Here is a 14363-nt window from a genome sequence, read left to right on the forward strand (position 1 = left end):
AGTACTTCTGCACCTTTACAACACAAACTAATTTGTAGATATTATAAAGATAATTTTTACATTACCAATGAGAACATAAGGCTAATTTCTACTCACACCATAAAATTCTTTTATAAATAATCTGTAACAAATCTTTCCCAATAATAAATAACTGCTAGTATCAAACATTTAATTGCAGCAATTAATTTTACCTTTTTTTCCCTCTCAACAAATGTTATAGAAGTCCACCTGTAGGATATCTGATCTTCTTTTAAAATGCAATTTAAGAAGCCATTATTTAGAGAAACTGTGGCTCCTCTGGAGAGAATTATAATGTGGACAGAAACATTTTAGCCCTATCATTTAAAAAAATACAGTGTATAAAAAAAAGGGCCACGTAGCAGTCCGTGGGCAGTATGAGTCATCACCCAACTCAAAACTTGCAGCACTTCTAAGCTTCCTCCTACCAGACCCCATCCCCTTCAACAATGTACCCTGAGTCAGCAAACCTCACTATTTTGTCAGTTATGAATTCTCACGATGTTTAAATGAACTTATGCAAACACACTGCAACACATTTAGTATTAACACTTGTCATTAGAACATGTGCTGTTTCTATTACAAAGTTAACCCAACTTCAAATCAATCTTCTTTAGATTCTTTCTTAACCACAAACAGTAGCCAAACACTACATACATTTAATCCTCCTTTGCAAGAACCTAACTCCAAAATATGGTCATATATAAAGGTTTTTAGAAACAATTCTCGTTTTCCCATGGGTTTTCTTTTTCCTGAACAGTAATATCTAAATAATAAAACATGTCCTGCTCAAATCTGGCATATTTCCTAGATGACTACAATTACTGAATTTAGAACACCAATAAGCAATTTTACAAGTTTCACCAGGCAATTCTTATTAAGTGATGTAACATATATTATGTGAAAGGACTTTACACCCCTTGGCACATAGGAAGCAAGCCCTTCATAAACGTGTTTGAACAACTACTCGTTAGAGATGTTAGAGATTCTTCCATCCAATTCAAGATTATTTTTCAAACATTAAAATCTGACATCTCTAAGAAGAAACTCTAGAGGTAGTTCCTTTTCAGGGCCAAGCCCTGTTTGGACTGGACCCTACGTTCTTCTAGTCAAATTACTGTTTCCACCTCAGTTTCCCAAGGTTGAAGAGCGAGAGAATATGTCCAATCAGAACCTTAAAATTAAAAAATAACAAGGCTAGAAGAATCAAGCAATTAGAAAATTACTCTGAAGCTGTTTGCGCTCCATTTTCTCCCCGTTAATTTTTTCCCTTGACAAATCATCTTACATCGTTAAAAAAAAAAGTTGAACACTGACTTTTAAGAGCATTTTTAGCATTGAAGAAAACAACAGGAATTTTGCTGCAAATGCAGTAAGGCTTCTAATTCCACCACTTCACTGGACCTTTGCCAATGAGCAAGCAAAAGAGAAAATAAAACAGGAAAGGAAGCAAAAAGATCCTGCTTCACAGAGCTCCCACATAACACCTGAACCCGCTGAGTCTTGCTAAGCCAAGGAACAAAAGGCGGCCAAAAGACCTTTACTTTTCAACGCACCTCACCAAGTCAGATGAAAACGCACAGCGAAGTGAAGAGGCCCTTTTTAGTGAACTGACAAAACAAGTTTCCATTTGGGTACTTTCACAGACCAACGCTCAACGTCCCGAACGCAGCTAAGGAAAGGCTGCAGCAGGGTGGGGGGAGCGGGGGGAGGAAAGAAATTAGGAATTCCGACCCAGACAAGTTTTCTGTACCTCATTTACGGCTAGAACTCAAAACCTGGGCAGAGGACTTCGGGGCTCTGAGACCAGCCGGGTGAGTGGTGCGCGCTACGCAATTCGCCGAGTCCACTGGAGACTTTGCCCGGCCGGAGTCAGCTGAGGCCGAGTCACCGGAGTGGGATGGGGGAGGAGACGCGGGAGCATTTCGAAGGCAGCGTGCCAGGAAGGCGAGACTTCGCGCCACCTCACCCTCCCCGGGCCGCCCCTCCCGGCCGCCGCCCCTAGCCCGCCCCGCGCGGGGACGCGCCAGCCAGGCCCGAGCGGGCGGGCCGGCGGACGGGCGGGCCGGAGACGGAACAAAAGCGCCTTTGTTGAGCGGCGGCCGCCGGAGGGTCACACACAATGGAGGAGGGAGCCGGCTCCGCCGCCGTCGCCGGGCCCGCCGCGGCGCCCTCCCGAGCCTCCCTGCCGGCGCGCCCCGCACACGTACACACACACACTCACGGGACTTCTCCGGCTCATCGAGGGAGTGCGGGGCCCGCGGACAGCCCCCAATGTCGGCTCAGGTCTCCGGCTGTGCTGGCGGCAGCGGCGTCTCCGAGGCTCTCGCTTTGCCGCAGTCGCCGCCATGTAACCCCGACCCGCGAGAGAGGGCGAGGGAGAGGGGGCGGAGTCTCCGTGAGCCACGCCCCCTCGCGTCACAGGCTCACTCCACGGGTTCCCCCGCCCCCGCCCGGCCCCGAGCGCCTGCACGCGCCGGAATTTCCAACGCTGGTGACTGGGCTCCGCGCGCTGCGGGGGCGGCGGGAGAGGCACGCGGTCTCGTCAGTCGCCGGCGGTGGGCTGGGCTGGGGGCTGGCGGGGAGGTGGGCGGATGGGCCCTCCTACCTCTGCCTTTACCCCATCACTACAGCTCAAAGTGACCAAACTCCTTGGAGGGGGAGGGTGTTTACTGCGCACGTAAGACTCGCAAGCCACTGGGCGATCCAAGAGGAATGAACCTTCCTCCATGTGCCCAGGGATGGGCCGGGAACACGAAAGGCTGGGCCTGAAGATGGATTGGCTGGAAGGCAACAGCCGAAGTACCAGGCAAACGTTAGAGGCCAAATGCTAAGAAGGTCATTAATTCTGCCTGAGGATACGGAGGAAGGCTTCTAAGTGAGGTCGCCACCGGTGACCTTTCAGCTGGATCAGAAGGAGCCCAATATAACCGGAGGAGGCGAGGGGGAGAGCGGAGGGAACTGTGAGAGCGAGAACAGGACGGAGGAGAGCACCTGGCTTGTTGCTGAGCTGGGACTAGGCCTGAGTCGTAGAATTTGGGAAGGGGTGTACTGTGAGATGTAGTGGGAAATGCAGATTGGTGTCTTCTTGGGAGCACTTGGATGAGAATAGACTTTTTTTATTTACCATGGCTTATTGGGTCCAAGGAGCCTTCCAGTGTTTATGGGAAATTTATGTAGGTATTTATGAAATTAGAGACGCGGGTCAGCATGTTTTTTCAATGACTTAATCATTTCTGATTAGAACCAAACGTTTGGCAGTCCCTTATCCATTATTAGGCACATCTTCAAGCTTGAGGCAAATAACAACTTTAAAGATCACATAGTAGCTTGAAGTTATGTGGTTGGAATGGAACTTGAATGTTTCCTATTTTTTATATTTAAATAATACCATCTGAGTACTAGGTGTGAAGAGGAGATGGTGAGCAGATAAAACCAAGAGAAAGGGAAGGCCTGGTCCAACCACAGGATTTCTAATTGGTGGTTGCGTCCTTTCTGCAACAAGAGCTCCTTACCTGTGACTACTATAAATCCCTACTGCCCCTGCAATAGGATACTCTCAGATCCCTGAGACACCTTTCCTTCCTTGTCCATCAATGTTTAATCACCAGGAGGAGGCAGGAGGAAAATAAATACTGCATTTTCCCTTTAGAGCTTATAATGTAGTGTCAGCTCCTGACTTCCAGCAAAGACCAACGAAAGAACCTGTTGATCAAACAAAGCTAAGTTTATTGCTTGCAACAGCAAGTAATACCACTATGTTGACAGAGTCTTAGTAGCATCTCAGAGAGCGAGGTCAAGTGTAGAATGGTTAAAAGATTCAGGGCATCTGGTTTAAGACAAGTCTTTCAATGAAAGCGTGATTGCGATTGGACTACATTTGTGATATAATCATTTAGGATGATTACAGGGAGGGGAGAGTTTTGAAGCAAGCCTAGAAGAGTAAACAGTTGTTTGATAAACCCAAGAGTAATTGTGTTGAGGAACAGGCTTTTTATCCTGATGAAGGCTGTGTCAGTCAGTAGTCTATTGTTCAGATAAATAGACTTTGAGGAAGTTCCTGAAACTGCAATTAAGTTATTTGCAACTTCATCTTCTTGGGCAAGAATTTCTTGGAATTCAAGTCATGTTTATGCAAACGGTGGAGTTGTAAAGTCCTGTTACTGTAGTCGGTCTTAGTTCTTAATCCTATTGTGTGGCAGTAAAGAGTTTCAGTTCTCATTTTTTCAAACTGCAGGTGATGACCCAGTAGTAAGTAGTGAGTGATTTTGGTGGATTATGACCAGCATTTTTTTCCTTAAGGAAATAGAGCAAAAAACTAGAGAGCATTGCCCGCAATAAAGGGTTAAGTATGGTTTTGTGAAACTTTTGTTTCCATTACGTACTATATTTCAACAAGTCTGAAATGTCATAAATTATGACACACCATTACTTTATGTACTATTGTTTGAAAGCGAAAACAACAAAAAAGGAAGCAAAGTCTCTTATCAGAATGTGATACTCTATTGCTATATCCTGATTTCAGAAATATTAACATAGACATATTTCTTAAACTTGATGAAGTAAGGTATATATAAATGTGCCAATTGGATAACAATGTAAAATGTATTTCTACTTATCGCCCATTATTGCTACAAACTATGCAATTGTTAAAAGAGTCTGAAAGCCACTATTGTAGTGGAGTAATGCAGGAGAGGATCAAGTAAGTACAGCATAAAGCAGCATGAGATGAGTGCTTCCAGAGCAGAAATGCAAATTACCTGCTCTTATTGGAAGGAACAATTAATGAGAACATCAGGAAAGATTCAACAGGAAGAGAAAATATCTGAGCTGGGCTTGATTCCATCAGGAAGCATCAGGAAAAAGATTTCTGAATGAGAGAGCAGAACATACAATGGCAGAGCACTTGGGTGGCTCAGTTAAGCATCTGACTATCTCAGCTCAGGTCTTGATCTCAGGGTTGTGAGTTCAAGCCCCACATTGGGCTCCACGCTAGGCATGAGCCTATTAAAAAAAAAAATGTACAAAGGGGGCACCTGGGTGGCTCAGTCGTTAGGCGTATACCTTCGTCTCAGGGCGTGATCCCAGAGTGCTGGGATCGAGCCCCATGTTGGGGGCTCCCTGCTCCGCTGGGAAGCCTGCTTCTTCCTCTCCCACTCCCCCTGCTTGTGTTCCCTTTCTTGCTGACTGTCTGTCTCTCTCAAATAAATAAATAAAATCTTTAAAAAAGTAAAAATAATAATAAAAAATTTTTAAAATGAACAAAGGCTTGAGTGTGCGGGGCACACTTTGGAAATGGAAGAAATCTGACAGGCTTTGGGGAATGAAGACAAGTTAGCACCAGACTGAGAAGTCCTTGATTTTATGCCAACACTTTTGGATTTATGCTAAAGGAAGTATTCGGAGACGCACTTAGATGATACAACTAGTGTTTTAGACCGACGATTCTGGCCTATATGGGAAGGGTAGGTTAGACGAACAAGAAACTGGAGATAGGGAGAGGGTAGGAGAATCCATTATTTTTTTTGCCCTGCATCCTTAATCTGATATCAATACTCTGATGTCCTCTAAGAGCCACCCTTTCCTGAGTAAGTCAGAATTCTGTCACAGTGATGGAAAACCCAATCCGAACTCTGGTTTAAGCATGAGAGAAAAAGAAAGGGAGAGAATGTGTCTCTACTGGACACAGAAAGAAGATGACAATACAAGTGATTGTATTGGGGCAGAATCACCCGGTCTGGGTGAATGCTCAGATGAGTGAGGGGTGAGTCTGGAGTCACCCAGTAGCTCCCAATTCACCTGTTTGGGTTTAAATTCCCACATTAGCTATTTGTTTTATCTTTTTCTTTTGATTACTATCTTCCTATTAAGATAAATTGCCAATATCATGATTTGCAAGATGGAGGGAAAAACAGATTTTGAAAATACCACTAAGCTTGATGCCAGTCCCTGGAAATTTTACAGTATAAAATCATTGAACACAGTGTGTTGGGAAAATGTAACCGTTAATAGGAGTCATGGATTGTTTTCAAGTAAATCACTACAAAGAAACACCACTTCCTGGGGTGCATGGGTAGCTGCGTTGGTTACACATCTGACTTTGGCTCAGGTCATGATCTCAGGGCCCTGGGATGGAGTTCCACATTGGGCTCCCTAGTCAGCAGGGAGTCTGATTCTCCCTATCCCTCTACCCCCTCCACCCTGGTCATGCTCACTCACTCTCTTTCCTCTCTCAAATAAACAAAATCTTTTTTAAAAAAAATCATTTGAGGGGCGCCTGGGTGGCGCAGTCGTTAAGCATCTGCCTTTGGCTCAGGGTGTGATCCTGGCGTTACGGGATCGAGCCCCACATCAGGCTCCTCTGCTGGGAGCCTGCTTCTTCCTCCCCCACTCCTCCTGCTTGTGTTCCCTCTCTCGCTGGCTGTCTCTATCTCTGTCGAATAAATAAAAAATCTTAAAAAAAAAAAAATCATTTGAAAAGGGCCAGGATTTGGGAGATTCAGCTTGACCTGATACTGTGACAGTAAGTTACAGATACTCATGCAGTGTGAGCAACCCCTAAAAAACTACCAATGTAAACAGTGTTAAAGTAAAACAGCATTTAAGTTACAGGGGTACCAGAGCTGTGCTATTGAGCTCTGGATTTCTGAACTTAGGTGTTCAAATGTAGATATCACATAAAAAGAGCTACCATATGTAAAAAATTAGGATTCATTCGGAAGAGATATCCAGGAAAAGTGTGTAAATCTTGTCCTCTGAAGAAAAGATGAAGGAATTGGGTCTACTTTCACCTGCAGAAAAGAGATCTGATAAAGGGTTCTTACGCAGAGGAGAGAGTTGATTTATTCCATGTTGCTCTGGAGTTCAGATCAAAACCATCAGGCGGGCAATTTCCAAGAGGAAAATCTTGGCTTAGCGTAAGAAAGGACAGTTTGAATATTGGAACTGAGCCACAGTGGACAGGACTTCTGGTGAAGTGAACTTCATCCACATCGCTGGAAGCATTCAGTCAGAAAACAATGGCCACCTGTCAGCGATGCTATAAAAGGAATTGATGGGGGAAGGTGGGGCCTGCAGAGAGGTGAGAACATCCAAGGTCTTCTCTAACTTAAAGCTTCTATGTGTCTGTGTTTATACTCTTAATTTAAAATGATGGCTCTCTTAGACTTGGTTTCTAAAACACATTGTAATTTGATTTGTAAATAAAATAACTTTCCACTGAAGAAATTCATTGCCAGGTACAGTTGAATCTTTGTTCATGGTAGCTTTGTTCTATAAAATCACCAAGAACACTGAATTAGTGACTGCTGAGGCATTGCTCCTAGGGGAAATACAGGATTAGTTTCCTGCAAGCCTCTGGTCACAACATTTTTGTCAACCAGTCAATATATAATTTTGTTTTATGTGTGTTTATGTTTAAAGACACCTAATTTAATATATATGGCTGATTCTCATTAATATTTAACCCATGACCAAAAGCACTGTAACTCATGCTAAATGAAGATTATCTAACATATTTTCTCTGGAAGGCATATCACACCTTTTCTCTCTTACACTTAGGGACGCTACCCACCACATCAATATTATGCTTGGAGGCCATTTTAAATAGCTAAATCACCAACAAAGAAGAAAAAAGGGCAAAAAACATGGCACTAAATAGACCATGGAAAAGACATTTGTTTCTAGCATGTGAGTTGAAACAAGAAGGCAGAGTACTGCCTCGTTCAACCTCAGTGGGAACATACACATAGGACAACACATTTTTCACCACTCTGTGCATGTCAGCAAACGACTGTGAAAATGCTGACTATTGATTTTGCTTCTCTTGTGTTCTTAATGGATTGACATCTACAGACTCTTTGGGACAAATAAATTGAAACAAGCAGTCAAACTTGCACACAGAATCTGTGAATCTGTGAATTGACTGTAGTTAAAATTATGAAGGGCGGGGTACCTGAGTGGCTCTGTTAAAGGGCTAACTCTTGGTTTTGGCTCTGGTGGTGGTCTCATGGGTCGTGGGAGAGTCTCTCCTTCTGCCCCTTCCCCTGTACACATGCACACACGTGCACTCTCTCTCTCTCTGTCTCTCTAAAATAAATAAATCTTTAAAAAAAAATATGAAGGGGGGCACCTGGGTGGCTCAGTGGGTTAAGCATCTAGCTTTTGGTTTCGGCTCAGGTCTCGATCTCATGGTTCATGAGCTCAAGCACCGCATCCATCTTTTCGCTCAGCAGGGAGTCTGCTTGAAGATTCTCTCCCTCAGCCCCTCCCCCCACCCCTGCACATGCACGCACTCTCTCTTTTTCAAATAAATAAATAAATTTCAGTTTAAAAAAATTATGAAGAGAATGTTTTCAGTCAAAATCAATTGAAGCTGTATGTAAAGTTCATTAAGAGGCAGATCCGTTGAATGCTTTTTTGCAGTGGGAGACCCCTATAAATGAAAATCAGAGATCCCACATTTAATTTGATGGGACAACAACGAGGTTTCCCCTAAGGAGAATGGTAATAGTGTCATTTATCAAGTTTCCACCAAGTAGCCTGTTTCAGGTAAACACTTCATAAACATTTTATCATTCTCTCAGGCTGTGATAAATGGGATTTTGTATAAAAGCTGCAGTAAGCTACTTAAATTTTGTAGACAAAGCCAGGCTTTCTGTGTAATAAAATTGCCTTCTGAAACAAAGATCTGTACACTTCTTGAATAATGGTTATGTAACTAAACACTTAAATGTACTGGGAAATACCTATTGGAGTAATTTTGAGAACAACCCAGGCTTCTGCCACATGACTACTGTAAATAAAAGGAAAGGATAGACATGATGTCCTTCAGCCCATCCACAGGGAGTGATGAATATTTTGAACTGTGGGGACAACGCGGCTTCCACTCTACAAGGTCATTCTCTTCCCTTTTGCACTCCAAAATAGACGAGCTATCTGTCACTTGGGGAAGAAGGGAATCACTATCTGTAACTCTAAGTAATCTTGTGTGGAAGATTTGTTTACCTTGATCATTCTTAGTACTCAAGTTATCAACTAGTTTATAATATGGTTTAGTAGGCCTGCCTTCCACAAGCCTATCTCTCACCTTCTGTTTGACTAATATTTTGCCAACCGGTCATTGCCACTACTGGAATACCCTTTCCCGAAAATGTCATCATCCCTAGAGGTCAGTGCCCACCCCTGGGGTCTTGACTGAAGCCATTACGGTGTCTAACAATACCCTAGGTGTGGTGTCCTGAAAGGAAAATGCCCAGGCCCTCAGGAGGCCTAAGATCCATCTGTCCACCCTGGGTAGCTCTATCTTTGTGAATGCCCACCCTAGGCTGCCACAGGCCCCCTCCCCCCTCTCCCACCCTTCCCATACCCAGGGCATGATACAGAACCCCACATTCAGAAAGACCCCATGCTTGGTTTAATACTCTATTGCTGCCACCTTGGAATTCCTAACAATTTTATCTTTGAACTCATGCTTTGTAGTGCAGTTGATGAGATAATGGAGCATGCATATGGACAAGAGAAGACACGATATGCAAGACCCCTGTTCCTAGCTGCCCCGTTCACATATAGCGTTCTCGGTGCCCCATGAGCACAGAGCTCTGGCAGACCCACAATGTGCTGGAGCTCAGCGAAATAAAGCAAGTAAGTACAAGGTGTGTTATGCCTACAGCTGAGTAAGTGGGGGTGCTGATAGCTCTGAAAGGCCATGCTTTCCACTGAAACCAGAACTTGCTTTGAACACAGAAAGAAGGCAATGGCATTCTAAGAAACACAAAAGACTGAGGAACCCTATCGTACCCTTTCTTTGTTGTGTTTCTTCCCTGTATTAGCCAACAACCTACGCTGAAAACATTTCTGTTTCCTTTCAGTCCTTTCTTATTCTTCAGTGAGGTAAAGGTAGACAGTGTTGGTGGAATGTGTGTGTATCATGAAGTGAAATAGTAATGGTTAAGTTAGTTTTCTGCAGTGTTCCCACTGCTCTAGTAAGAAGAAAATATATACGCATGTATGAACCACAGAACAGAAATTGTCATTTTGGTGATTTAACATAGGAGGTAAATGCTCTTGTATTTCAAACTGGCATTGTACAATATAAAAATTAATTATGAAACTCAGGCTAGTAACAAAATATTTCCTTACTTGGAATGATATTAAATAGTTGTAATAAACTGTCTATCTAAATTAAAAACACCAGGACAAGTGAAGAGAGAGAGACCAGAAGAAAGGAAAAAAGCTTTCTGTTTTAGTACTTTTAGCTGCATTTTTTTTTCTTTTTGGAAAAGAGGCCCCAGGAATTATGGCTTTGAACCCCTCAAAAGAATCCCAACAGCCCTAGTCTGAAAAAGGTGAGTTGGGGAAAGACTTCCCACCTTTCCCCCCACCCCCCTCACTGACAGGCTTAGGGCAGGGGAGGTGAGAGACTATCTCTGGCCAGTGGGTAAAGCATTCAAGGCGGCCACAGTGCCCAGCCACCCATACTAGGAGCTGCATTTCCTGTAGTAAACACAGTGGCTTCATTACTCATGGAGGTAGGAAGTGGGGGAGGAAGGAAGACCTTCTTCCGCTGCTGGTGCACATTTTCCTCATAGAAACAATGTTGGGGTCACAGTTCTCATCCTCTCATAGAGCTGCGTATGTGCTAATGGGCTCCTAAGAGGGGCCTGAGAACCTAACCCTGGTGTGTCACATTGTTTCTCTGGGGAAAATGCATTTTCAGTTTCAAACAACCAAGTTAGAAGTCAACTTTTGGGAACATATCTTGATCTAACAGGGGCTGTCTGTACCTTCCTAGCTCAGAAATGCTAACCACAGAGGAGGATGGTGTCTGTAAGATCTACGTAAACAACTAAACATTAATGAGAAGGTTATTAAAAGTAATAACTTCATAGGGCGCCTGAGTGGCTCAGTCAGTTAAGCTTCTGACTCTTAATTTGGCTCAGGTCATGATCTCAGGGTTGTGAGATAGGGCTCCACGCCTGCTTAAGATTCTCTCGCTCCCTCTCCCTCTGCCCCTCCCCCTGCGCACAGACAGCATGCTATGAATGAATGAATGAATGAATGAATGAATGAATGAATAAAAGTAATAACTTCACTTTCTCCTCTCCACGGTATGAAGAGTCCAGTCCTGCAGATCTGTAGCTCAAACAACTTGACTGCAGGTTCACCAGGGGTGATTGGTCTCTGGCAACCAGCACACGCCTACCAGACCCAAGAGACTGAGTACACAAACCGAATGCCAATTCACTAAGAACACAAGAAAACGCAACTAATGAATCATCGAACTTTACACCAGAAACCAGGGATGTACTGTATGGTGACTAACATAATATAATAAAAAAACATTAAAAACAGAAAAAACACAAGAAAAGCTGTGCTCATTCGGACTAAAGATCCAGCCAGTCCGGTATTCTCTGACAATGGTTGTGAACTTCTGTGTTTTATTCATTGTAAACTCTAGTGTTGAGCATGAGGCCTGAATATCATGTTCTCTCAATAAATGTTTGTAGAAAATGAAGTGTTTTTGAATATTCTAATTGCTCTCTATGACATAAACTCCAGAAAGGTAAGAATGTTCTCCAAATATCCACTGAAGACTTTTTTTTTTTTAAAGCAACTGTCTTCTTGGAACGATATCTGATTATTTTAGTGGCCCTTTACGATGACCTCATGTATCTACTAGGCTCTTTTTTTTTTAAAGTTTTGGGGCAGAATTCGGTGCATGATCCCGAGTATAGCTTCATTACCATTTTGTCGAATGTAAGATAAAACCATGCTTTCAGTTTTATTTTCCACATTCTTAGCAACAAGACCTAGCATTTTATATGACTTTAAGAAACAGTCAACAATAACTTGTGGTTCTCTTTCTCTCCCTCTCTTTTTTTAAGTAAGCTCCATGCCCAGTGTGGGCTCAAACTTCTGATCCCCAAGATCAAGAGTTGAGGCTCTACCAACGGAGCCAGCCAGGGGCCCCTCACGGTTCTCTTTCTTGAAATAAAACATAGCTCCAAACTCATCTTCTTTTAAGTGTGCTTCAGACTAACAATCTTAAATACATTGTCCAAAATTAGTACAGAATGAAACTCATTTGCCATGCTTCTGTCCACTCACATAGCTTTGTGCAATTTGTCTTGTCTTCAATTTAGATCCTTCTGCTTGGTATTTACTACTCTGGAGAGCCTAAGGACATCTCAGCCCAGTGACTTTTTTTATATGAGCCTACTTCCAAGCAGTCCTTGAAAGTTTTAAATAAGACAAGTCCCCCAGCAGTAATCCTTGAGGGCTCCACTCTGAAATCTGAAGAATCCGTCTGGTGTCCCGGCACCAACCGTAGGTAGCAGACCTGAGTACTGGCCCCAGTTCCGCCACTTATTAGTTGCTAGCTTAAGGTAAATCATCGAATCTTGTTTGTTTTTTTTTAACAGTATCAGTAATACCCACCTCACCTCCCTCCAGGGTTGTTCCAAGGATCACTGAGATAATGTGCATGAAAGCACTCTGAAAATGCTGAACAACCACATAAGTAAGGAGTGCTATTAATATTTTCATCCAGAAGCTTGCCTGGTTAAAGCATGGTTTCCTGAAGTTCTCTCTTCTTTCGTTGAATTCATTCCACAGATATTCTTCAAGTGCCTACTTTATCCAAGATAGAACTTTCTCCCCACTTTCTTGGTAACTCAGTTGGCTAAGATTTTTTCCCCATTGTTTATTGTGTAAATTGGTAGAAACTTTTTAAAAAGTGCAGTGTTCACTGTTTCCATGCTTATTTGTCTCTCAAAGAAATGTGGTCAAATAGGGAAGCAGGAGATGTGCTCAAGCCTGTTGCTGCAAAGGTGGACGGCCAGAGCACGATCTCTGCCTGCATCTCCCCACAGAAAGCGAGAATGCCTTCTACTGCTCTGAGGCTAGGAGAGACAGAAGGCAAAGCCCAGGGGAGGTTCAGCAGAGGGAACAGTGAAGAGGGCATGAGGAGTAACTGTGTCCAACCTCTCAGATCCCAACAATCAGTATTACAATAAATAAATTTACTTACATGAAAGTAGCTTAAGGCAATCTCCTTTAATTTAGCCTGGGTCCATTCAGCAAAGACAAATGTCTTCCATTTTTAGAAGCTTCTGGTGAAGATTGATAGATACTGTTTCTAAAGGAAGAAATAAAAGGCAAATGATTGTTGGGGAAGAGGGAAAAAGACAAAATTTTAAAATGATTTAGCTGTACAGCAGGTTATGAAGGAGGGGAAAGGAAGAGATTAAAATGGTTCTTTCCCTCCTCCCCCTGTGACTCAGAGATTCATCCTAAAAATAATTTTCATCCCGGTTTGGGGAAGCTGAGCAAAGACTCACATCTTCACATTCCAAGTTCCATGATGGCCTTGGACAGGGAGGGGACAAAAGGAAGATGAAAATAGGAAACAGTAGCTATTAAAGGTAATCTGGAAAAGACTTTACCTATTCAGAAGAGGTGAGGTAAAATTAAAGGCCAGGCTAGCTGTGATGAAACAGGCATTTTCTGTTCTTGCCCTAGTCGGAAGTATGTCGTGTCAGCAAGGATGAAGCCTCAACTTGTCTTTCAGCCCGATTTCCCACCAGCTCTTTTGGTGATGTGTGTTTTACTCATTCAAATGAATTTTTGTCTTTCAACATCATTCCCCTTGCTTGTTTTTTTTTTTTTAATTTCTATTTTTAATTTTTGTTATTTTTTAAAATTTAGGTATAATTGGTCATTTTCCTTTCTTTGTATCAGCAATAGGGGTGTTTCTTTAGTCATATTTAATTTATAGAAGTATGTCTATTTTCTAAAAAAAAGATTTTTATTTTGAAAGTGGTTTTTTTGCTTCTTTTCTATTAAACTTACAGAGAAATTGTGCATGTAGCATAATGTATAGCATAATGAACTTTTTTTTTTTACCTGAACAATTTGAGAGTAACCTGAAATGATATCTGTGGCAGACATTGAGCTGCATGGACTAGATGCCCTTCAAGGAAGGACTTACTGCCCAGCTGTGGGGACTGCGGTCAGCACACAGCTGTCAGCTGTCATTTCCTTCAGGGTCTGCTTCATCTGCAGAAAGCCACCTTGCCCAAGAGATGCCCCTTTTCCCAGGTGGCCCAAATTCAGTGGCTGCTTATGGCAAGGAGAGAAAGGTCTGGCTATTTTGGCCCTGTGCGAGACGACCCTGACGGGCAATACCCACCCCAGAGCTCCCAGTGGGGTTAGCCGAGGCTATCAACCTGCAGCTCAGATCGACGTCTACCTCTGCCCAACCCTGTTTGCTTCCTCTCCCATCCACAGATGTTGATCCCAAGAGCTCTCCCCAATAATTATCCTGAACACCAAAGTCCGCCTCA

General features: G+C 43.1%; 1 protein-coding gene and 1 long non-coding RNA gene across 8 annotated transcripts in view; one reads left to right on the top strand and one right to left on the bottom strand.

Annotated features, from left to right (window-relative positions):
- Positions 1 to 13109, bottom strand: part of MAPK6 (mitogen-activated protein kinase 6) — a 50464-nt gene extending 37355 nt beyond the window's left edge. For 2 of the 6 annotated variants that reach the window (XM_011230573.3, XM_019804453.2), the window contains exon 1: positions 1772 to 2013. The gene's annotated coding sequence lies outside the window, so the exon portion shown is untranslated. Of the gene's footprint in view, positions 1 to 1771; positions 2014 to 2228; positions 2376 to 13048 lie in introns of those variants that run through there. The other 4 variants (XM_002923840.4, XM_019804452.2, XM_034660969.1 and 1 more) reach the window with 4 other exon arrangements.
- Positions 1706 to 11410, top strand: LOC117802368. Of its 2 annotated transcripts, XR_004625634.1 has the most exons (4): positions 1706 to 1832; positions 9499 to 9660; positions 10302 to 10364; positions 11135 to 11410. It is a non-coding gene; the product is annotated as an uncharacterized LOC117802368 (long non-coding RNA). The 2 variants fall into 2 exon arrangements; XR_004625635.1 differs by lacking the exon at positions 10302 to 10364.
- Positions 13110 to 14363: the final 1254 nt, after the last annotated feature.

The sequence above is a fragment of the Ailuropoda melanoleuca genome, chromosome 5 (assembly GCF_002007445.2).
Source record: "Ailuropoda melanoleuca isolate Jingjing chromosome 5, ASM200744v2, whole genome shotgun sequence".
Classification (NCBI taxonomy): domain Eukaryota; kingdom Metazoa; phylum Chordata; class Mammalia; order Carnivora; family Ursidae; genus Ailuropoda; species Ailuropoda melanoleuca.